The 25,724-nt window shown below is 42.7% G+C and overlaps 1 protein-coding gene across 3 annotated transcripts in view; it reads left to right on the forward strand.

The window, feature by feature from the left end:
* Nucleotides 1-6,757: 6,757 nt before the first annotated feature.
* Nucleotides 6,758-25,724, forward strand: part of CDH11 (cadherin 11) — an 84,295-nt gene continuing 65,328 nt past the window's right edge. For 2 of the 3 annotated variants that reach the window (XM_017832287.1, XM_017832289.1), the window contains exon 1: nucleotides 6,758-6,939. The gene's annotated coding sequence lies outside the window, so the exon portion shown is untranslated. Of the gene's footprint in view, nucleotides 6,940-7,074; nucleotides 7,092-25,724 lie in introns of those variants that run through there. The other variant, XM_017832288.1, reaches the window with a different exon arrangement.

Here is a 25,724-nt window from a genome sequence, read left to right on the forward strand (position 1 = left end):
CCCCTCAGTCTCCTCTGCTCCACCTGAACACACCAAGTGCCCTCAGTGTCCTCACACGGCTTCAGATCAAGGCCCTTCCCCATCTCCGTGTCCCTCCTTTGGACACTCTCCAATGGCTCAATCCCTTCCCTCCATTGTGTCCCCCCAAACTGCCCCAATGTTGAGGTGAGGCCGCCCCAGGGCAGAGCAGGGTGGGTCAATGCCCTCCCTGGCCACAGACCCGGACCCCCGGGACCCTCTCCATGGTGCTGCTCTCCAGCCCCTCACTCCTACTGTGCCCATTGCTGCATGTCCATACACATATATACAAACATGCATTTCCTTCTTTTAATGCACAGCGGCAGAAATAAATGAGCCTCAAGTTCCAAACTAAATAATACCTTGTCTAGATGAGAAATTTAATTTTCTGATCTGCATTTCTAAAAAACCTATTAGTAAAAGACATTGATACATTATAAAGTTTATGAGGTCTCTCTAACTCACCCATTTAGGCCCTTTTTTTTCCCTGAATCCTTCATGCTGTAATTTTTGGATACTAGGTTGAAGCTATAAATAGAGAAGTCTATAGTTGTGAATCTACATTGGTCAGCAGACCCTACGTATACAGTATTTTTCAATCAATGTCCTTATGAATTATGTTCTCTGTGATAATCTACTTCAGTGTTCTAAAAACCTCTCAGCTAGGGCTTGATCCTTGATTGGGCCAAGTGTGTAACTCGAGGAAACTAAAAGTCTATCTCAGTGCTTCTGGAGAATTTCCAGGCTTGAGAGAACCCTTCAGGACATAAAATCTGCCTAGTCCAGTCCTGCCTGGTCTTCAGTGCATCACAGTTGAGCTGTTGAAATGGGATGATGACCAGAATGCTGCTGCATTACAACAGTTTTTAAAACTGAATAAAATAGACCCAAAATATTCTGAGAACTGTAGAAGGGTAAGATGGTCTCAAAGCTCAGTGACAGAAATGCCTAAATGTCCATACTCAATACATGCCAAACCTCCTCAGATTTTATAACACAAGGTGATGAGGGAAGCTCCCTCATCAAAGTCTGAATGAAACTAACTTTAAAAGATCTCTGAAAACTGGAGAAAAATAAGCTTCTCTTCTACTGTAGCCTAAATGAAACCAGACTACATTCAGCTGTGTTTTATGGGTAGGAAGATGTTTGTTCTGTGGCCTGAGTCTGGACGCCTGGGTTTGACTGAAGATGAGGATTTTCATCTTCGTCATGAAATCGAGGTAAAATATGAAATGTCCTCGTGGCCAGGGTCCCTCAGCAGGTCAATGAGAAGAGCTTTGTTACACTCTGGGATAGGAATGAGACCTTTTTTTTGGAGTGAACAGGAAAAAGACATAACCAAGCCAAAAATATGTGTTCCTCCTTGATAGATCAGGCATATCAGCCCTGAACTTGAAAGTACCATCCTGGGGACCACCTGGAAGAGGTGATTCAAGCTGATGATTTATCAGTGTAGTTACTCTCCTTACAAAAAGCTCCATATGCACATATGAAACTTAAAACCCAACCCCCCAAGAATAGCCACCCCAAAACCCTGTTTATGATTGTAGTACTTCCACAGTTCAGTTTGGTTTTTACTGTAAATCCTCTTCCCACTTCAAAATTTCCTTTTCTCTCCAGGTTTCAATGTATAACTCCAGGAAAATTTTTGCATTGATACCTTTGTGGAGATAGCTTCTGTATCAATTGTTTTTTGTATATTTTTTTTACCTTTGTGGTTTTGCCTTTGTCTTAACCTTTCTCAAGTAAACACAGGTTGTTATGTTCTTGTATTTCTACAAGGAAGACATTTGTTATTTGAAAAAATGGTTTTGATACCAGCTGCTTTGAGCTGTTCATTCTTTATTGTGCAAAAGCCTTACTTCCTTGCCACAAGATAAACATTTTTGTTAGTTATACTCTTCTGACACACTTGTTTCCTCACTGTGCTGGCATTGTGGCTTTAATTAGTTTTCTTACTTTTTTTTTTAAGTCACTAAGAAAAGCGTTTTTACTCTCCTTCAATCCTGCTCACCCTTCATATTTTTACACAGGAATCAAATTTTGCTTTGATTCATCAGCAAAATGACACTGGAATTGAAGGGTATTTTGGACAAAAAACTTTGTTCTGACTATGTGGAATATCCTTTTACCACAAATCTCTGCTTCTCTTTCACTCTTTGTTTCTTCCTGAACTCCCAGCTCCTGCAGACAGCAATATGCTATTCATGTGCCTTTTAAATCTCTAATGTTTTCCAGGTGAGAAGAAAAGTGCAGGAAATTGCAGGTCTGCAGTATCTGAGAGGGAAGGTGTCTGTTGGAAGCCACGTGTGAAAAGGACTGGTGGGGCCTGCAGAAAACACGGTCAAAAGATGGAAAGGAGTTTCTTCTTTCATACTTATTGTGCAGATGTTCCCAAGCTACTGAGTAAATGGGGTATTGATAAATTCTTTTGAATTCCTAAAGACTTTTTGGAGTTCAGTTTCTGAAGTTCTCAGGTCAAGGTTTTTCATGCACCTTGCAACAAAAGTCCAGCTTCAACTTGTAATATACTTTCTTATCCTTATTTCATGAACTCAGCTGCAATGTTTCCTAGAACAATGATTCAATTAAGTGCATGTACCCCTTCAGATGCTTAGAAAACAAATCAGCCAGCTGATTTTCAAACGACAAATGGGTTAACTTACTTAGCAATGAGCAGAATTTTTAAAACCTTCAGATTCTGTTAAGCCCACAGTAGAAAACAAACCTTTTTTTAGGTTTCACAGATTTGTTATCACAGATGTTCTTAGCCTAAATATATGGGTATGCAAAAACAAATACAAAATATGTATAAACTTCCTTTATTTATGTCTGACACTGATTTCATTCTGAGTCCAGGTTTCAAGCAGCTGTAAATGCTAAATCCAGAGCTCAATGTCCTCCCCTGCTGCTCTTCATGGCAACAGAATAATGAGGGCCTGGTTTTTTGGTGTGCATCTAACACTGTGTGGAGAGATCTGGCAACTGTATTTAGAAAGATTTCCCACTAGTGAATCTGACACTGTTCCCATTGAATTTACATCAGCTTCAACCATTCATAAAGTTACCACCAGCTCAAGGCTTCAGAGGGGAAGAGTCACCAACCAGTAGACAAAGGCAGAAATTTGCAGTAGCATTTCCTCTTTTCCTTGTCTTTATGTGTGGTGGGAATAGCCAGGTGTGATGTGGGCAAGCTGTGCAAATGTCCCTCTGTTGTGCTGTGAACCCCCTGAGCACTGGCTGAGTCAGCGGAGCAGTTCTGCAGCCACCCCAGGGGACCCTCCTCCCTGCTCACATCTCTTCTACGTGACCCACTGCCATTTCCTGTGCCAGGACTGTGCAAAAGCTCTCCTGAAATAATGGAGGATGGTTTGGAACTGCTGGAATGTGAACTGTAATGGCTAAAGGGAATGTAGCAAATGTCGCCATTTATCAGCATCACACCCTGGGGTTGGTTTGACCACTTCTTTTTTCCTATATCTAACATAAAAAAATAGGTCTTGTCTCATCTCATCTGACTTGCAGATGGTTGCAGTAGATTTCTACTGTGAGCAAGTTATCTTTGGGATATAGAGAGGCATTTCCAGCTAGTGGCTGTCCCATTTAGAGTGACGTTTTTATTGACATTAAATAAAGTTTTACCAGAGACAGCCTGTTAGATAATCAATTTTAAAATGGCTTAAGGTAGGTGAAATTAATTTTATGGTGGTTATTAAGATAATCAGACTTGAGACTTAGCCAGAGGTGCAAACACATAGATTCCAGCAGTTTTGCTTCAATTTTGTTTTTAGATAAGGACCATCTATCTGTAGATTCTATGGGAAGATGAACAAATGAGAGAAAAAGAATAACAGAATCTGATTAGTTTACATGGAGATTTCAATGCAGAAGGAAGGGAGGAAACAAGACACTCACCAGATCAGATGTTACTGCACCCATTTGTTAATGTGCGTCCTTGAATGGAATTAATGAAACCTTTCATTATAGATCAATATGCTCTTTGACTAGAGAATATTATGGGTACCTATTGTATATGCTTAATTAGATTGAAATTGCTTTCACATTTCCTTTATATTCAAAAAAATCTGATCTCAGCAGTTTAAAAAAGGGAATTACAAAAGTCATGATCTCCACTGTGCTGCTAAAGTCAGCAAGAGAAGGAAAAAAAGGAACAAATCCTCAGCCACTGCCCAGCTCTGGGTCTCAGCTCGGTGGCAGTTTTGGCAGAGCTGCACTAGTAGTCACTGCAGTGTATCCAGGACAAAGATAAAAGGTAAATCTTTTACTATTGTCACAGGAGATTGGCAGGTGTCCATTAAGGGCAATAGGTCTGGGTCTATGTGAACTATTTTGAGGCATATTTGCCTTTCTTATTTTCTGCCAAAACCTGATTGCTTGACGAAAGTGTTCCAAATTAAAATACATCACTCTCCTTCCTCATCTTTGTCTCCCCAAAAAACATTTTCAAGTGATCCTTTGCATGTTTGATTTTTGACAGCCTTTATCATTCCTTGAATTCCCTATCAAAAACCACACCTTAGCACCACAGCCCTATCTTATGAAAATACAACCCCTAGTACTTAAATACCAATCAGTTAGCTGTCTTGTTGCCTCATGCTTGCAGCTCAGCCCCCAGCATGTTTCTGGGTTTGTTCCCCTGTCCGTCCCACAGCTGCTCCCCTTGTTTGTCACCAGCGCCATGTTCAGTCCCCTGGGTGCCCAAGTGTGGCCCTGGGTGCTGTGTCTGTGCTCAGGCAGCCTCAAACCCTCCCTCCTGGCACACACAGGGCTGGCCCTGCTGTGCTTCTGAACTGAAATGGGAACTCTCAACAGCTCTCTGAAGCCATTTTTATCCTCAGTTCTCCAAGCCCCAGTTCTGCAACCAGGAGGCTCCTGCTCTTTCCCTGGGGCTGACATAGGGCAGGATCAGGGTTGTTTAGCCTGGAGAAAAGGAGGCCCAGGGGCAGCAAATTGTTCTTTACAGTTACCTGGAAGGAAGTCGTAGCCAGGACAGGGTCAGTGTCTTCTCCCAAGTAACAAGTGACAGGACAAAGGAAAATGGCCTGAGGTTGCACCAGGGGAGGTTTACACTGGATATGTGGGAAAAATTCTTCACTTAAAGGGTTGTCAACGGCTTGTCCAGGGAAGTGGTGACTCAATCACTTAAAGACATGTGGATGTGGCACTTGGAGACATGGGCTAGTGGTGGATTTGGCACTGCCAGAGAAATGGTAGGACTCGATGATCTTAGAGGACTTTTTCAACCTAAACAATTCCATGGCTTGCTGCTCCACTGTGTTATGTTCAGTGTCCCTCAGCCTCCTTAGGATGCATTGTTTATCAGCTTTCTTCCTTTCAAAGTCTTTGTTTGTACAGTGACAGCTTTTGTGCCAATTTTTTCCTTTGCCTGGAGTTATTGGCAGAGCTAATTAAGCACAGAATATAAAAGCCTCATTCTCTGGGGCTGAGTGGTGTGGTCAGAGCAGTGTGAGTGCAGCCCGGGGGGCTGGGTTTGCCCGGGGATGGGTAGATTATCTTCACAAAGAGGTACCAGGGTGTTTCCAACAGCGAATACAATCCTTATTCTGGAGGGGCCACGTGTTCTATCCTTCCTTGCCCTGCTCTGTGCTGCTCCACAGCCGCACAGATGGCACTGGGTGCGCTCACAGCCCTCCGGGAGCACACAGGTCCTGGGCACTGTGGGGGAAGCTGATGGGTGAGAGGGGATTTGCAGGCTCACCTGTGTCTGTGCGGGATGGCAGGAGGGACTGCGTGCTGCCTCTGGGTTTGAATGGGTGCATCAGATCAGGGTGCTTCCCCCGGGGCTCACAGAGCTCAGCTCCACCTGGGAATCGTGCCTGGGGGTTTCACTGTAGGTAAGAAAACCAGAAAGGGTAAGGGGGCAGCCCCTGGGTCAGGAAAGTGCTCCCCTCCATCTCCAGCGGGAGGGCAGAGGCCTGACCTCACCTCTAGCTGTGAGCTGTAACAGACCGAGATTCATCCACAGCCAGAAATGCTCGGGGAACTTTGTCTTTTTGGGGTTTTTTCCCTTTTTTTTTCCCCCTTCTTTTTTTATTCCTGGACAAATGTCTGATCCTGACAGGAAACACGACTGGATTCCGTATAAAATGCTTCTGCTATCTGTCCAGCCCAGACTACTCCTCTCTGGGTGCCATGAGGCGGGGGTAGCCCCCGCGCAGGTATTTCCACGGGGCTCTGCCGGGGGTCTCAGCCCACCTGCGGCGTCCCCCGCCGCCCTGGGGTGGTCCTGGGCATCTGCAGAGACGCGACGGGACAGGGACAGGGCAGGGACAGCGCATCCCTCCCGGAACCCGCCGGCACAGGATGGGGGTCCCCGGCCCCCCGCAGCCGTGCCCGTGAGTGTCTGGGTGACTGAGAGGGGACAGAACCGACCCCTGGGGAGGCGACACCCTGCCCCTGACTGGGCATAGGGAGAGGGTGCCCTGGGCTCCTTCCACCCCTCACTTTGCCCCTTCAACCCCAACTTGTCCCCGCGGGCACCAGAGGAGCCCCAGGAGCGGGGCCCGGTGGGAGGGCAGGGCCGGGGGGCTGCGCTCCCCGCGGGCTGGGGGGAAGGGAGACGAAAATCGAGACGAAGCAACAGCCTCTAGCTTTTCCCTTCCTCTAATCTGGCTTCACTCCCCTTGCTCCCTCTCCCTCCCTCTCCCCTTTCCCCTCCCTCCCTCTTTCTAATTCCTGCCACTAGCTCGGAGCCTCATTCAGCCGCCGCTGCCGCTGGAGCGTAATAGGCTGAAGATGCCGCCGTGCCCGCTCCGCGGCGAGTTGTGAATGGGACCCGCTCCTCTCCCTGCTCCGAGGGGCCAAGGGACGCCGCCAGCCCTGCTGGACCCGCAGGCGAGCGGGGGGAGCCCGGGGGGAGCCGCGGCCGGACCGCTCTGGGTGAGTGGGGAGCGCTGCGGGCGCGGGCAGAGGAGCCGGGAAGGGAAAGGAAGGAGAGGGGGATGAGCGGCTCCGGCGGCTCGGCAAGGGAGGATGCGACGGGGGGATGCGAGCGGGGACATCCGAAACTTGCCAGCTGCGGAGCCAGGCAGGTGTGCGGGGAGCGGGATGCGGGGAGCGGGATGCGGGGAGCGGGATGCGGGGAGCGGGATGCGGGGCCGCGCGGTGCGGGCTCTGCGGCGGCGGCCGCGGGTCCCCGAGGGCGCGATCATCTCTCCAAAGGGAGAAAGGAAACGCTGTGGCAGACGGCGGTTTTTATTTTTTTCCCCTCAGTTCTTTCCCGGGGGCGGGGAGGGGGAGGGCGAGCGTTTGGCCGATTTGAAATGTTCCTCCCGAGAAGCAGATGCCGAAAGCCCCGAACTGAAAATCTTTTACTTGCTCTGTAGCTCCCAGGCACGAAATGGATATGCAGAAATTAGGAGTGCATGAGATGAAGGATACTCTATCCAGAATGAAAAAGGGGAAGGTTTTGTTTTACATCCTTCCATCCTTCCTTTCCTTCTTTTTTTTTTTTAATGTATTTTTGCTGGCTTTCAAATGCATTACTATTCACAAGGTACTAAAATGGTATCTGTCTCTAACACGGGCTAGTCCAACAAGCATTATGCTCCTGGGTGATGCATGCATAAGCACATACCCAAGACAGGTAAAATAGATCAAGCTGTGGGTCCCCATAAATACCATTAACTTTTATTCTAAAAGTGCTTCCTGTGCAGCCCTGTGGGAGCACATATAGCAGTCTGACATCATGATACAAATGCCTTTACCTCCTATAGAAGCCCCCTTTATTGTCTACTCTTTTAAATATTCATTTGGTGAGGAGAGAACCGGTATATGCTAGGAGACCTTTTTTGTACCATTGCTACAAAGGACAGAGTGGCTGTGTAACACAGTATTTACCTACCAAGATATCTGTGACAAAGAAACCTCTTTAGCAAATGAGGTCACTAATTCAGAAATTGGCCCTTTATAAGGAGAAGGTTTATTTCTTTTTCATGTTCCAGTTACTAGGAACTCTCTGGGAAAGACTTTCTTCCTGTTGATTTGTGATACAATAAGATTTTCACAGACTCCATGCTCTCTATTAAGGAATTAAATGTTTTTAATTATTTAATAATGGAACTGTTGAATGGAAGCTCTATCAAGGAAGCATGAACCCAGGCACTGCTGAATGTCTTTCCCTTTTCCCCCTCCCTTGCTTTTCCATCTGCTTCAATGTTTCCAAAGTCTGGGTGATTCTCCAGGTAAATACTTTGTTCTCTTTTTCTGCATTGGCTAAAGGATACCCATAAATAAATTGGCTTTCAGTGCAGAAGTTCTGCAATAATTAATCTGACATGTGCCTCAGCCAGGTCTGTCTGCTGAGATTTGGAGCACAAATCGATGCCTGTGCTTAGTCCTTTGAATGATTTTATAAGGAGACATATTACAAGTCTGTGGAAGTGGATTTGCAGATGTTTGCTCATGAGCAGTAGTTTCATGGCAGAGCAGCTCAGTTCGTGTCTGGGAGATGGGCAGCAAGAACGGGGGGAAATTGGGAGCAGAAGGTCTGGTTTGAGCTTCATACCTTAACACACAAGTCATTCTTTCAGCACATTTCTCAGTCTACTATGCTCTAGAAACAGAAGTTTCTCTCTGTGCTTCAAAGGCAGTTCTCCTTCCTCTTGGAGGAGAACAAAATAAAGTTACAGAACTAAGAACAAGAGCTTCAATAAAATAATTAGCAATTCTTTAGGAAAATTTTACCTAAAGAATGTCTTTCTTCTGCTATTCTTGGGCCCTGGAATAGAATATTTAATTTTTCAATTTTTTTTCCACCTCAGCCCTGCACTAGAGTATCAGAAAATGAGCATGGACAGAGAATGCTATTTATAGGCTTCTCTACATCAGCTTTAACTTTGCTACAATTGTAAGTGTTGCCTGTCCAAAAAAATCAGTAGGAACTAGATTACTTCATTACCAGAAACACTCCTGCAATAGGACATGTCAGGAGATAAGTTACTGCGATTTAACAGCAGCAGTTTCAGAAGAAAATATGTATGGAAATGGTTGATTGAGAGATAGGACAGCTAAATTAATTTTTCTTTTGCATAACAATATGGGAAAACTACAAAGATTGGAATGATTTCAGTGTTTTGTCAGATAAAATGCTTTAAAGTATACAATGTGATTTCAGCTTCAATTAATAAGCTATTCTGACATCTGGCATATTTAATTTAGTGTAAGAAACATATGTGAAGTTCAGAGTTACAGTAGACTAACATTTTTGTTTTCTGCAAATGCTGTAACCCAACAAAGCATAACTTGCTTTGTTTTATTGCTGGAATTCCACAATAGAAGCTATTTCTAGCTCAGACATCATAGAAATTTAAAAATAATTTCAAACTTAAAACCAGCGTCTCTTCTTTTTGGTGAACTCCTTAAACCAATCCTGAATCCATTTTGTGAGCTGGATGTTTAGTCAAATATCTTCAGTGTGTGAGGAACAGAGGTCTCATCTGGAATCAATTAATGTGGAACAGTTTAGCAACATTCTTCCTAGACTTCTTTTTTTGTGTGTGTCTGAGTTTTCCTAGCAGCATTTTAAGCTAAAAATCTGTGTATCATTTCCTATGCCATACCCATTTTTATTTTTTAATGGCCCTTCAGTTTTCATTGTTTCTTTGTTGGGGCCAACCTAAAGCTTAGGGAAAGAAATTACAAGATGGCCATTGATTTAAATGGAGATTGGATCGGGTGCTTTGTCTGTGTGAATTAGGAGGACTTTACACTTCACTGTGGTCATTTTATGCCGTATATATTTTTTGTCATTTATATTTTTGTCATATATATCAGTTAAGGAACGTTGTAGTCATATGCTTCGGCAAATACTAGACATAGACTAAAACTCTTACAGTATTTTGGGAGAAAATGCAGCAGAGCTGTGTTTGAGTTTTGACGCTGAGGGCTCTTAGACTGGGAAATTATCTATCCCCCGGAGTGCACGTGCCGAACAGTCAAACCCCTTCATTTGCGGGAGGAGGGACTCTGGGCCATTTCGTTCCTGCGGGAGGGGAGCGGATCTGCCCTTGGGGCTCTGCGGGGCGGTGCGGGGCCGAGGGATGTGGAGCCGGAGCGATGCAGGACCGGGGGCGGTGCGGGACAGGGGCGGTGCGGGGCCGAGGGATGTGGAGCCGGAGCGATGCAGGACCGGGGGCGGTGCGGGGCCTGGAGACATGCGGAGCTGTGGCGGTGCGGGCCCGGGGCTGTGCGGAGCGCTGCTGGCGGTGCGGGGCTGCGGGGCCGTGCGGGGCTGCGGGGCAGCGGGCGGGCACTAGAGGGCAGCGCTGCTCCGCGCCGCCGGCCCGGGAACGCCGGGTTGTTCCCGCCGTAGCATCCCGGGGGATGCGGGACCGGCCCCGCCGCGTTCCGGGCCGATGCTCCGGCACTCGGCCGGGATTAGCAGCTCTCGAGCCGCTGGATCGCGTTACCGCCTTGCGAAGTTTTGAGATCCTTGTCTGGAGACAAGCTGACTCCGCAGCCGGAGCGTGGGTGTAAAATAGCAGCTCTTTAAGGGGTTGGCTCTCCCTTTCTTCCCTTTTCAAAGGCAATGTCGTGTTTCCTGCAATGCCAAGGGTTTAAAGCCGAAAAAAAATGATACGGTGAAACAAAATATATCTCTTTCAAAGAGGTTATCATGTTTGAGAGATCTTATAAAGACACCCTTGATAGGAAAAGAAAAATTATAAATTAGGTCATATTGGTCTAATTTTATCTGTACACAACCAGGTCAGTGGAGTTTACAGCTGAAGAACTGAGAAAAGGAGACTGGGCCAAATCATTTCTGCATATCCTACAGCACCTTGGGATATAAAACGTGTTGTTACAAGTCACGATTGCAAATCATAGAGTCACAGAATTGTTTGGGTTGGAAGGTTCCAACTTCTGTCTGGTCTTCTTTCGCTAGACCAGGTTGCTCCAAACCCCGTCCAATCTGGCCTGGATCCTGATGAACAAGGACATACATGATAATAAAGGTCTTGAGAGGTTGCAGGCACGGAAAGAGGTTCATTCCACTTGCACTCTTCTGATGTTCTTCCCTTGACATCACTTTGAGTGTTGCTAAAGGCAGAATTTTGGGCTACATAGATCTTTGATTTGACTCACAGACCAACCAAACTCCTGTGTATAAGAACTCTATACCATGAGTAACGAGTGCAGAACTTTATAAATTGCATTATTATGAGCAGAGATGCAGCCAGATAAACCAATGCATCTAATCAAAATCCTTGCCTACAGCTTTGATGCCCAAACCAGGCAAGACAGTGCCACAACAGCTGTACAGCTGTCTGATATAAGACATTAATTAAGAATTATCTCAGAGTAACAACTCCTGGTGAGAGTTAGTAGCTACTGCACAGGGAAAGGGGCTCAGCACTGTGTTGCAAAGAGACCCAATAACTGCCCATCCTCTGCTGCAAGGCAGGGAACGTGCCTTCAGCCATCCCATGTGCCCAAGGTGGGTGTAGAGTTAGAGTTGCCAACGCTGTTCAGAGTCCTCCAGAGAACATCCCTCATGGCTGGGACATCAGCAGTGCCTTGCAAGCCACCAGGAATCCAGAGACAAATCTGTGGAGCAGCCAGTGCTGCTGCTGAGCAGTGCCCTGGGGAAGGTGATGTCATGGCTCATTTTGCCCGACAAAGGCTCAAGGTCTCCTTCCATAACTGCTGGGGTGCTGTGGTGGCTCTCATGGATCCTAGTCCCACTGGATCTGCTGGCTCCGTGAGCCATAATTTAGCTCCTCAATTTTAAAGTGCTGCCTTAAGCAAATTCTAAGTGGGTTTTGTGTGGCTTTTTTTTCCTCCAAAATCTGGCAGTGAGTAAGAGCCCTCTCCCTTCTGAATCAGCAAGAGTTCATCAGAATTCTTAATTGTAATGCAACGGCAGGCAGAGTTGGAGTAGTAGAAATCAATGTAAATGGATTAAAAGAAAAAGACCAAGTAACTGAATGTAAAAGAGGAGCCAGGATTTTCTGAAGTGATTGGTGAACTGTGCAGCAATAGGTTTCCAAATCTAATTCATTATTATAATGTCTATTTAATACTTCATCAACAGGTAGACTGTAGCCACATTACAGATACACTGACATCAAATGCAGTTGTGGGTCCTGGAGTTTTCTAAAGCAGACAAAACTGAACAGAGCTTTGGTAGATGACTGCCAGCTGTAGGAAATGCCCATCTAGACAGTAATTAAAATTAAGGTCTCATTTGATGATGTTGGTACAGTCTGACACTGCTCCAGTAAGCCCCCACAGGTGAAAACCAGTGATGAGCAGAAGGAATTATATTCCATAATCCTTTAAGAATTATATTCAATAACCCTTTAAAACACAATACACACAATCTCTGAGTTTGTGAGCTACACATTTAGCTTCTTACCTTTGCATGGTGCACTAGACATTAAATTTCTGGTGTGCCCTCTTGCACCCACCATCTCTTTTCACGTGAGCTCCTAATCACACACAGTCTGTGCCAGCTTGGGAAGCTAAAAAATGCCTTAACTTGATGCCAATCCCACAAGAGCTGCTTCTTCTGCCCCACATTTTAGGGCTCTTCATTTTATACAGTGCAATCATGAGACAGTCCAAGTGAAAGAGTTAAATTTAAAGTTAAACTGCTGCCATATAAACTCTGGTTCAACATAATTTTTTTCCCAGCGAGGCTGCTGATATATATTTTTAAATAAAATAAAACTTCAGAAACATATTAATTGGTCTCAGTGGTTAAGTTAAATAGTTAAATACATGCATACATATCATTCTGCCAAGGATAAGTCATTAGTTCAGTATAAAGCAGAAATGATGGCTCTATTTGAGTCAGGAGACTAAACCCTATTTCCATTAATGCTAACTGTTTTATTAATACATGCATGTGTCGGCATTAAGGCATAAATTTAAATGGTCTGTCCCTTCTTGATTTAAAGTAATTATCTCAAAGATCTTGGCTGCTGAGTGAATGACTGTGTTACTGCTTTCATCTTTTATCAACTAAGTTTTTATTATTTTTTTTTTGTATGTAGACATTGTAAGGCAAACAAAAGAAATAGAGTTTGTGCAGAGTTGACTGGCATTTGAACCAAAAATAAATGTGTTTTCAAAAATACCTGTAACTATACCAGCCTCTAGATGAGGATTCTCAGACATTTTTAGAAATAATATTACATACCTGCCTACAACTTACGTGGACTTTGTGAACATTTATGTATATTTTCATTCATATTATGGGAAAATTTTAATTGAAGCAACATTGCAACCTTTAAACTGTTGGGAAAAAAAAGGCATTCAAAAATTTATCCCAAATTTTTGGGAATAATTTACTTTTTTCTGAGAGATATCCTGAGGTAAATACAGGATTTGAATAGCATTTACAAAACAAAAGACTGGTCTCATTGGAACTAGAAAACACATCTAAAGTTTTAGGATCCAATTTTAGGATCCAACATTGTCCTTTTCAGAGCAGGGCCCCCAACAGTCCATCCTCCCTGCAGCAGACTTGGCCACACACTGATGTTGGGATTTCTGAGCATCACTCACTTGGTGTTGATCTTCAGGACATGCTGAGCATCAGCACAAGGTTCAAGTGCCTTTCTTCCTCTCAGGGTGCTTTGTGTCCAGGGCAGAGATGACTGAGCTCTTCCCAGGCCTGAGCAACATTAAAGCAGTTCAATGCTGCCAGGTTAATCCAGTCTGTACAGAGCAGAGAACACCCCCCATTCCACTTTGCATGACCCACAGAGATCACCGGGCTGGTGGGACTGAGATCACTCCAACATTTATCCTGTGCACACACTGCAAAGCTATTTTTCATTTTAACATCCCCTTCCTGTGCTCTTTCAGTATATTTTTCTTGCAACTGAAATTCCAGTGAAGATCTTCAATATTTCACATTAGTGAAAGCCACTGTTCATTCACAGTTTCAAATCCAATTTCTCCAGACATAGGGGGCTCCAAAATTTTGAAAAGCAATTGAATAATAATTTTATTTGAGGCTCTGATTCAAACAGAAAATTTTGTCCAGTGCTGATTTTTGCCTTTTTATTTGTTACTGTTCCAATTATAGCTGGTATAGCTGGGAGAATATGGCTGATTAGTATGCATTTCAATTCTTTTAGCACGGTGGCAATTTCCATAGCATTTCTTTTTTCTACAGCAAGAAGAAAACATAGCAGGCAGTAGCATTTGAATGCAAACAATTTACCATTTACATGCAAAAGGGCTGATTAGGTACCAACATATGTGACTGTGGGTCAGACAGAGAGGTCACAATAGTTCTTTCTGTCCTTAAAATTGTGAATTTTGCAATATTATATTTATATGAAAAAAAATCTGTTCATAGATTAATTATGCTCATGTTTCAAGTACCAAGTTTAAAGATCCTCTAAGAGATCTCCAGTAAATGGTTTTCTGTAGTGCTCTGCTTATACCCTTGTAAGTGAAACTAGTTTGAGATGATCCCTTCCTCAGTGATTCCCAATCCTGCCCTGCAGTTCACAGCCCACTGCCCCACACAAACAAAGTTGATTTGAAAACTTCAGAGCTAACTGGGGAATCTGCATGGTCTGGGTTAGAATAACCCAGGGACAATAGTTAAGGCTGCTGTCTCTGTGCCCTTGGAGCCTTTCCTGTGCCCTAGACTTGGTCCTTGGCCTTTCAGGTTCCTGCATCATCATCTGGAGTTCACACTTGCCTGTGTGTGATGATCTTTCCTGCCCCTCAGTTCATTGGATCCTCCTCTCCCTCTACAGCACAAAATCTGATATTCAGTGAATGTTTCACCATCAAAGTCTCCCACTTTTCCATGTAAACTTTGCCCTGTCCTCCCAGAACCTCACCTTTATCAGGTACAGTGGATCTTGTGGCCTTCCTTTTTGTTTTCGTATTTCTGCTTTACTCAGCCATCACCACTTACCTCAAATGTGGAGACATTCTTCTGGGATTCAATCTTCAATTCTTCTGGGGGTCAATCTGATCCAAAGCTTGCCTTCTCCTTTGACCTGATTTAAACAACGGTTTCCCATTCCCAGCCTGCAGTATAATCATACCCCTCACTACAAGCTTGTCCAGTGACCTTCTACACACATTAATTAGTTTTCTGGATTAGCAAGAGCCTTATTTTTCTGTGTATTTGTCAAGGTACTGGGAGCAGTTAAATATGATAAAATTAATTCTCAGTATGTTCAGTGACTTCAATAATTCTTCATAACAAAGAAAACTCCACATTTATATAAGGCAGCAGTGGTGTGATCTGAGAAATACTTGAGCACTCTCATGACAGGAGAAATGGAAACCAGCCTTACAGCCTCACTAGACTATTTACACACAATATGCAGATGTCATATGGAACTAGGACATGATGAACTTGTTAGAAAAAGGTAGCACAAGGATTCACCCTGGGCCGCAGTGATGTGCTGTCATTCTAGAGCATCACAGATTAGTAAGTGGTTGCTGGTTTGGGCTTTAAAGGAGCAGTCAGAACACATGAGGAAAATCAAAAGTCAAAAGTCAAATTGTTAATTCATTTTGCATGGCAGGGACTTGACATTGAATTCCATCTTATTGTGCCCTTCAGTGTGTATTTGTACTTTGGGAAGACCAGGGCAATGTCCACTTTATTTAATATAAGCTCAGAACTTTATTATTGTTCTTAGCAGTCTTTTTTAATGAGTTCTATGAGCGGGCAAGTTTAAACAGCTTCTCTGATGTTTGCTCTTTACTGGGTAAAATTCAGACTAGTGAACCTGATATAAAACAGAGAAACTGTATTGGAGTCCAGGGGGTTGTTCACTGACATTGAGATTTTTGGTCAGCATCCTTGATGTGGGCATTCCAAGCAGTGTTGGTGGTTCCACCAATGCACGTGTGCAGCTGGAGTTTAGCTGGAGCTGTGTATTCCAGGGCTCAGCCAGGTTTTGGTCCTACTAGAGTCAGGAATGCTCTCAATGCACCATCATATGTACAAAATTGCACTAATATTTGTTTAATTATCCGGTCAAACTGAACAAGAAATGAGCTGGGCTGAAATAATGAAGTCTAGAGAGAAAGTGCCAGCTCTGATCTTACCAGCATTTGACAGTTGCTCTTTGTTGTGACCTTGGCTTTTTTCTGATGAGCTGGAGGTCAGGAAGTGAGCTCCTGTAATTGCTGCCTTCATGAGGTTCTGAGGGCCATCCTCTGCTGCAGACTCGGATCGGATTGTCCACATGTGTCAGATTACTGACAGACTGGGTGCAATTCTGTATTTTGGTCATGTAGCTGTAAAATCCTGCTCCTTCCTTTATGATATTTCCCTTCAAAAACAAAGGAGCAGCAAGTTATCTCTTGAAAGTCATACACAATGTGAGAGCTACCAAACACGGCACTTTCAACTTCTATTTATTTTTAATTTGTAAAAAAGTTACAGAAAGTCATTGATACTTTATTAAGAAAATAATGTAAATTAAATTAATAATGTGTACAAAAGACTTTTCCATTGGTATTAAATCATTTTGCCCACTGGAGGAGAGAAGTTTGTTTTGCCTAGAGGTGTATCCCATCTGGAAATTACATCCATTTTTACTAGAAATGAAATCATTCAAAATGACTGCAGAAAAGCTTGTGTTTTAAGTGTTTCTGTGTGCTTTAAAGTAGACTATGTTTAACCCATAAATGCCTTGGGCAGTTTATTGCTTTGAGTTAATGAATGCTAATTGCTTCTTGAATTTGAGATCAGCAGTTCCTCCTTTAACAGGTTTCAGGAATGTTACAAGGTTTGTTTACTCAAATGTGAAGGCTTCTTGTTTCACATGTTAGTTGTATGTGCAGCTCCTGTGACTTAATGGAAAAAGCATAAAATTGTATACACATTAACTTCATTTCTCATTCTTACTGATTCATTATACACATTTGCCCCTTGGGCTTCATAAAAGGCACCAAGTTTTATTTTCCAATGGATCAGAAACAAACCAACTTTTTAATAACATATCAGGCATTTTAAATGTAAATACGTGAATTTCTCTGTGCATCCTCGTGCCCCAAAATAATTTCTCTGTTATCTAGGGGAATCCAAGCATATTCATTATGCTTTTTCAAGCCCGTATCCTTGTGAATTGAGATGTCAGTGCATGACAGGAATCCTTTGCACAGCTGTGCCTTGAAGGACAGATGCCTTTCTGCCGTGAATGATGCCAGAAAAAGTCCTGTTGCAAAACTGCTTTTCCCACTTCTCAGTAGTCTAGTGAGGTCATTTCCATAATCCATGGAACTGCTAAAATTAGGGGTACCTATATGCCTGTGTTGTTGGAGCTGTGTAGGGAACTGAGTAAGAGATTGCTATATATTAATTATGTGTTCTAATTATGTCCTTTTAGTAACCTCCTTGTGTCCCAAAAGAATCCTAGAATGAATGAAGAGGAGCATAATTCTTCATTTATGGAGAGGAATTCTTTCAGTAATAATATTCAGAATGGCAAATTAGCTGAGAGTAGAGTGTTTCCTAGTTTGTGTACCATCCTGCAGGCTTTGGCTGGTCAGGCAAGAATGACTTCACCAGGTGCTTGCATTTGATGGGAGAGGGAAGGCTTTTGTTCTTCCTATTTTAAGAGTGTTCTTTCAGATGACTAGAGGAGAATGTGCCCACTCACATCTCTTTGGGGGAAAATAGTTGGAAAGCATAGATGTGATGGAAATTCTTGTATTGTGAGGACAAACTCCTTTGCTTCTCAGAAGTATTTTAACACATCTTAGTGTCATGTCATCTAAAGAGCGGCTTCCAAAGCATGGGTTTAAAACAAGTTAAGTTGACTGGAAAATAATTTCAGTTTGTTTGGGAGGGAGAGTTTCAGCCTTTCAATAAACATCCCATCAAGTCTGTGGTATAGGGATCCTATTGGATCTACTATGCCTACTGTGCTCCTATTGGAGCAGCATTCCCAAAGGATTGCTGTGGTGCTCCCTTTGGAATGCCAGAACTGCTCCCTTTGGAATGCCAGAACATGGCATGAAGTCTGCTACTAGTGACAAAAGGGTTAAAACCCATATGGGCTAGTTATCTGTCTGGAGCTTCAAACAGCCACATTCTACATCAAAAAGGGACTGCAGCGACTCCTTGATCAAAGCTCAGGTAATTTAATTATTTGCCTTCGTGAATCAAGGGGTCCTTGAACAAACTCGGGATGCCTGGATATTAGAATATGGGAAATTCATTGTTTCACTCCTTCTACTATTCCAACATCAAAGAGAGCCTTTTCCTATAAACAAAGCAGTCTGAAGCCAAAGAATTCAAGCAAAAGGTGGTGTGGAGAGATTCAGTTTTCTAGGAGTTTTGCGAGCTGGAAATTAAGCTGACTCCTGTGGGGTGAGATATTTACCACTGTGATTCTTTATGTCTGTTTTATGTAAGAAAACATCTGTACCAAATCCTGCAAACTGAAATGCTTAACTCCTACTCTTTTGCGTTCTCTTAGTTAACATTGGTTTTCCTGTTTCTCGGTTTTAGGTGATGTTTTCTATTTTGGTTTGCAAATCTCTGTTTGCCAAGCCCTAAGTGGCTCTTTGACCACGTCATGCTTTGAGATTCTAATTAGCGTGGTACAATTAGTCTGTGCCCCCTTTGCGGGGGAGGGAGCCCAGCGCTCATTCCTCCAGCAGCCCCAGCCAAGAGCCGGGATAAATTCGGGCAGCCCGTGGTCAGTCCCACTCTGTGCCATCGGCAGCAGCCCCGTTAGTTCAGAATTAATGACCCAAAAATGGATTGGCATTTTTAAAACCACAGCAGAGGAGAGTGCGCTGATGCCAGAATGGATCCTCAGCCTGCAAAAGTACATGTTCCTTTATTTCTAGGAAAGATGAATTCCTTTGCATCTTTCCCTTTTAATTTTATTCTAGCATTTACTTTTTTCGGGCTGTCAAATTTTCTCTCACAGCTGGGGCCTGACCCTTCTTTTTTCCTTGTTCATGGATCAAACGTAGTATACTAGAATTTCTTGTGGTAAGTGCCAGTCTCGATGTGTGTGTTGTACGTTTATCTGCGACGTCATTTCTGCATGAAAGCTCTCATTGCCTGCGCTGTCCCGATTTTGTGTGTTGTGTTCACAACCTGCACCAGTCCTGGGTGTGCAGCTGCTGCTGAAGGCAGTGAGATGTCTCTGTGCCGAGTGCTTCCTCATTTCTTAGCAGGAACTAAAATAAATTAGTGGGAGATAAGTCAGGAGAGACAGGAAACAAATGCAGTCACTACATGTGACGACAAATGTTTCCGAGAATTATATAAAAATTATGTAAATAAAAAGAAAATAAAGTAGGTTGGCTCATCCCACCTGCTCAGATTTGCCTGGGAAATAAGTGCCACAAATTTCTGATGCTGCAGATCATTTTGCAAATGAAAATTTTTCTTTAAAAATGGGATGGAAATTCTTAGAGAATAAATGGGCTGCAAAATGCAAAATTGGGACAAAAAAATTATTTTATATAACAGTAAATAGTTAAGAGTGTGGTATTTTGCAACTCACTGGTGAGTGTATTGTGTTTCAAATGGTGGTAGGATGCTTGGAGAAACATGTTCCTCTGCTTTGTATAAAGAAGGTATAATGTTCATATATTAATTGACTGTAGAATTCTATCAGCTCTGTGCACTGAAGTTGCTTACAGGAAGGTTACAGAATTAAATCAACTAGACTCAGTTTTAAAGACATTCCATATTCCTGCCATGAAAGCCAGGTAACTGTTACTGGAAGAACACATTGTTCATGTGAAACTTTTGAAACTGCTGGGTCTGATTTTTCAGTTTCTTTAATTTGGACATGAAACTTTTAAGCTCGAGAGACCTTGTTTTTAATATCAATGAACTAAACATGGTCAGTTTATTACCACATGACAAACTCATTCTGGGTTTTCCAAGAAGTCAGGCAGCACAAAGGGGATTATTTAACTCAAAGGGAAGTTTCTTGGTATTTACAGCAGCATTCAAGGCAGAGAGGTAGTATTGTCAAAAAGTTTTCTAGATGTGTGTGTGTGTATACATATATATATATATATATATATACACACACACATAACGACACACAGGTTGTCTGTGTGTGTATATATAGAGAGATTAGATATGTGGAAGAAATTCCTCCCTGTGAGGGTGGGGAGGCCCTGGCCCAGGTTGCCCAGAGAAGCTGTGGCTGCCCCTGGATCCCTGGAAGTGTCCAAGGCCAGGTTGGAGGGGGCTTGGAGCAACCTGGGCTGGTGGAAGGTGTCCCTGCCCATGGCAGGGGGTGGCACTGGGTGAGCTTTTAAGTCCCTTCCTACCCAACCCATTCTGTCATTCTACGATTCTATATGAGCTATGATTCCATATGAATCCTTCCTTCCTGAAGGTGTATCCCAGTTTTCCTGTGAGTTCTCTGATGTGAACAGGAGTTTCTGGAAGCCTTACCTGGAGCCATCCCGGCTCTGTGGCTGTGCTGGTTCCATGGGCAGGGGGTGATGCAGTGACAGTGCCCGGGCCATTACCGGAGGAGGAGGCATTGATTAGCAATAACACACTTCATTAACACTGCACTTTTTCAATCATTGTAATTGTGGCTCTTCCCCTAAAACATCAAGTGGAACAGGTTTTGTTTCAACCAAATCAATCTAATGTGTTAAAATTTACATAATTTCCTCTCATTTCGTTTATAGAGCAGCAGGAATTTTAATTTGCATTGTCTGTATAGTCTATAATCAAAGTGTTAAGAGCACAAGGTTTATTCATTATGTATGGCATGTGGTGACAAATTTACATAATGGGCTGCATCTTGCTGAATTATTCCTTCTTTCCACACACCCACCTTTGCAATTTTGGCTATAACTGATTTTCTATAAACCTGTTAATTCAATTACACAAGCCTTTGGGTTCCACAGAACACTTACTAGGAGAACTATCCTTATAAAAATTAAAAAGTGGATAAAATGTCATATGGAAAGAGGAGAAGGGCTGAGGGAAAACATTGATAACTGGACTGTGTTTCCTGATTTCAGGAGAGAACTGACGTAAACCCACTGAGGTGTGTGCTGTTGCTGTATAGTGAGAGATTGGATGAAAAGGTGCCTTATGTTTGTTTAGTGGCTATTAATATATAGAGTATTTCATTAAAAATTTCAGAACTAAGTTAGGGACTGAAAAGCCATTAAGCAATTAAGATGCTGTAAATGTAAACCTCCATCATTCACTGTTGTCTGCCAAGGCCAGCCTTTCTTTACAAAAATAAAGCACATAGCATGATTCTTTTTTTATAGAAGATTATTATATTTTAGTAAATGGAGAAAAAAATGAGAATTTTGATAACATTCATAGGAGATAAAATTTTATCTAAGTGAGGAATGTAAAGCATCCATTGGTTTAGATACATAAGTCATATGGAGCATCCCAGAACATCAGATTTATCATTTAGATCTTTGATTGCTGAATTTCAGATATAGCACATAACAGACAGTTTCCCTCTCCCTTTTGCTGCCTAGGTAAGGATATTCAGACTAAAATGTAGGAATGTACATTTATTTTTGTTATATCAAGCTATCTTGTAATCCAGCTGTATAAACAACTGTATTCCCTGTACTGGCATGTACAGAAATTCGGGTAGTGCAAGATTTACTTACCTTTGATCAGAGAAAAGCTCGTGACAGAAATACAGAGTATATTTAGCTGTTGACAGCAACGCTCTTTGTAAGAGATTATGTGGACAGATGTTTCAGTCCTCTACAGAAACATTCATACAAATAAATTTATTAATACATACTTAAATCTCTAATCTGATGTTCAGAGTTTAAAACTGTCAAAGTGTATTGTATTTAAATTGTCTTTTAGCCCATGCCAAGAGAAGGGGGTGTGGGTGTATTACAGGCATGATGACTTCCTTTTTCAAGTTATATAAGTACAAGAGCAAACACAAATCTGACATTTGTGAACATTTCAATCTCTGTATAGAACTGAAATGAAACTTCGGTTTATACAGTAGCTGTTGACATCCAACGTGTGCCAAAAGGCTTGTAAACAGTATTATGTCCATGTAGATATAACAACTGCATCTCAAAAATGAGAGTGAACAGTATGATTGAGTTCACACTGCCAAAGTTTTAAGATTAATACCTAGGGAAAAGGATGCTCAGTTGGTTTAGAAGTGCAAAAGACAAATGTAAAGCCACTTAACCTTTGAGAGAGAGAAAATCCCAGGAAAGGGGAGACTCATTTGAGCCCACCACTAAAAGGGCCTATTAAAGTGCTAATGAGGCGCTCACACTGACCACTTTTGTCCCCAGCTTTTCAGAGCAGTTGCTGTATGAGCTGCACAGTCCTTGGAAATGCCACCTCGTTCTGCTCTCCAGCTCCCCTGGCAAGAACTCTCCTGCCTGCCTTCCCTCCTTTTTCTTCCTTACCTATTTTCCTATCGTTTCTTCACATCCATTAAATCTTGTTTGAAAATCTGCAAGGAACTACCAAGGTTTACAGAGAGAAGGGACACGTAGCAAGGGCAGGTCTTGTAATCATGGCTGGCTGTTTGCCCAGCCGTGTTCTCAGAGATAAACAACGTGTGTGCTCGCTATCCATGTTCTTATAGTGGTGCCATTCCAGTTGTAGAAGCTGTGGAGTAGGAGGTGAGGGAATGGGCTCCAGTTTTTAATTACGTCCCTTCTATACAGAGCTGTATGAACCCCTAATTGACCTTGTGAGCTTTGCAGGATATTCTTGGTACATTGAAATCTCACTTGAACCGCATCTGGGTTTGGATTCTGATCAAGCATCAGCACATCTTGCTGTTGATTAAACATCAGCTGAACAAATGCCAGTGGGAAATGTCCCCACAGCTCTTTGTAGAGCTCCTCCTGGCCATCTGCAGGGAGCCAGCCTGGCTGTGAAAAAAACCCAGAAGAAACAGGGAAAGGTGAAAATATATGAAGCTATATCAGGTGCAGTGCCAGTTTGTACCATCTGAGGTTGTGCCCTCTCTGGGGAATTATACCTGGAGGCTGGGTGAACCACAAAAAGCTCTGCATTTTCTTCTAACACGGGTGAATTAAACCAGTGAGTTAAGTTTGGGAAATCTCTCTTTCTGCAGCAGCACCTCCAAGTGGCTTTGTCCTGCTGCTCTGAGCTTTTGAGGGTAGTAAAACCTGCTGGAGTCTAAAGAGTCCACTCAATCTGCTATTGCCATGAGAATAAAATCCAATAGGCAGGGCAATATATCTTAACCAGAGTCGCTGAGCAGTGCACTGACTGCTGCAGGTGCCATCGCTCATATCCCACTTTGTGCAAGCTGAGATACACATTTCTTGTCCCTGGATTCAGGAGCTGTCATGTAGATCAGGCTTCAGCCCAAATCTGTGTTTGTGGCACTCTCTGTGAATAAGAAGAATGTGGCTTACAGCTCAATGTGAGAGATGAAAGAGAAATCAGATAAAGTTAGAATGTTTTACAAGTTTAGAAAGTTGTCTCTTGAAATGGCTACAGAAACTTGGGCAGCCAGGAAAAATGAAATGTACGTTAATCAGTTGAAGTAGCAGATATTTATGGTAAATGCTATTATGTACAATTAAACAGGAACATTTTTATTCTTGTGAAATGCTAGAGCTAATCCAATTAGAGAACTGCCTAAGATTACAGTAATTAAAAGACCAACCACACCTCCTTTCCAACCTCCAGAGGGGTAGTTTGGCATCCAGTCAGGAGAACAAGGCAATGGTTTATCTTTGTCTCAGATGTCATGACTTGGACTGGCTTGGGTCACTCACTGGGATTGTTTTTCAATTTTACTTCTGCAATATGGAATGTGATTTTTTTTTTCCTGGTATCATCTGGGGCTTTTCTATTGCAAACCTGTTCCTCTTCCAGGACCTGGCTGGATTTCTCAAGCATTATCTTACTGCATCTCATACCTTTAGGTTTTTGTCTTGTATTGCGTGTCTGAAGTCTCCTATAGCATGCACTCAACCCTAGATGCTGCATCTATGTGATGGTGCTTTAGTGGCTGCACCTTTCTAATATGCCTCTACTTTTCCTGCCTGAGGTCCTGGAATTGGAGCATAAAAGTTGGTGCTCCTCCTTTATTTAGAAGTACAACACCATGTGCATAGAGGCAATTTCTTTGATAATTTACATGACAACACAGAAGTGAGAGCAGAGATCCCTTGTTTGAAACGCTAATATTTACAAGGTGCTTTAAAAGTGCTAAAAATGTTGACAGCTTTCAAAGGAAAGAGATCTGCTGCAAATAGACAAAATAGTCCACTAATTTAGTGGTTCTTTCCTTCCTTAATCCTGTTTCAGTTCAAGGACTATACAAAAATTCTGTAGATTTAGACCTATTAAAACCTATTTAATAGTTCTTTTGGAAACTTCATTTTAAATCAGAGAAAGATCAGCAATATGACATTGCTGGCTCAAGAGGAAAAATGAAATGTCATGTAACTGAAAGAAGTGCTACAACTCTTTGTGAGGCAATGGCTGTAGGTTTTTTCCCTGCATGATTAGATTTTATAAATCCCCTGCTGTGTTCAGGTATGTTCTCATCTGCCCATCCTGCTCGGGATGACGAGCAGCAGTTAATGACAGCGCTGGGATTTTTGGCACCTTTTTTCCACTGCACTGACTCGGTGCTCACAGGATAATCATCTCCCAGCTCTGCTCTGTGGCTCTGAGTACAGGATGTGCATCACTGCTCCTTTGAGAAATTTCCCAGGAATCCATCAGTGAAACTAGGATTTCTAAGTTGTTTTGGGAAAAGTAACCTTGAGTCCAAATCTGATTCCTGCAGGGGAATCACCAACACCAGGTTCTTCTTTCTCTTTTCTGGTTTGCTTGCAGTGAATTCTGGGCAGGTCAGAGCCTTGTGATAGGGGATGATCAGCAACGTCGTATATTCTTGGATAGGAAAGGAATCCGGGTACACATCAGTGTGGAAGGCATCAAAGCTTTTGGGGTTGGGTTAATGTGCTTCAGTGCAATGGGAAAAATCATGGAGGTGCTGGATTTATAATCCTTGTTCCATGTTAAGTTTTATGCTGCAGGAAACTGTTTGTGGGCTCCATCAGGAGAGCTGAAATAAAAGATAGAATAAGCAGTGCCAGAGATGGAAAGAACACAGATCTTCTTTACTCCATATGCACTCTGTGGAATAAAATTTCTTCTTATTCCTCTTATGTTAAAGAAGAAAAATATAAAATTAATTCTTATTCAGGAATTGTCACCCTAATATTGCTTAGCCTTTTATCTTTTTAGTGCCTGGATCCCTCTTTTAACCTATGCCTCTGTTGCCTATTTTTAAATATACTAATACCACAGATTACTTTTCTACATTCTTGATCTCCTTCAACTCCATGAGATTTTACTGCTGAGCTTTAATGGGGCATGTGTAAGGGCTCAGAATGCCACCTAAAGTGGATTCCCAAACTCGGCTCAAGTTTTCCAGACACTTACTACAGGACTCTACAGGATCCCCCTTTTTCTCTCCTTTTGTTTTTAGTTTGGGGTTTGTTTTCCTTTTTCCTTTTTTTTTTCTTTTTTTTTAAAACTGTAATTATAATTATTTCAAGCATAATTACATACTTGAAAATTTTGAGAGTACTAAATGTTGTATAAAACACTAGACCAGGCAGCTAATATGCATCTTCTCATCCTCAGAAGCAAACAGTGTTGGAAGGCTTTTGAAGAGGCCGTAGATTGCTGCAAGGCAGCTGAGTGAAGAGGATTG

This window comes from Lepidothrix coronata, unplaced genomic scaffold, assembly GCF_001604755.1.
Source record: "Lepidothrix coronata isolate B3197 unplaced genomic scaffold, Lepidothrix_coronata-1.0 Scaffold200, whole genome shotgun sequence".
Lineage (NCBI taxonomy): Eukaryota > Metazoa > Chordata > Aves > Passeriformes > Pipridae > Lepidothrix > Lepidothrix coronata.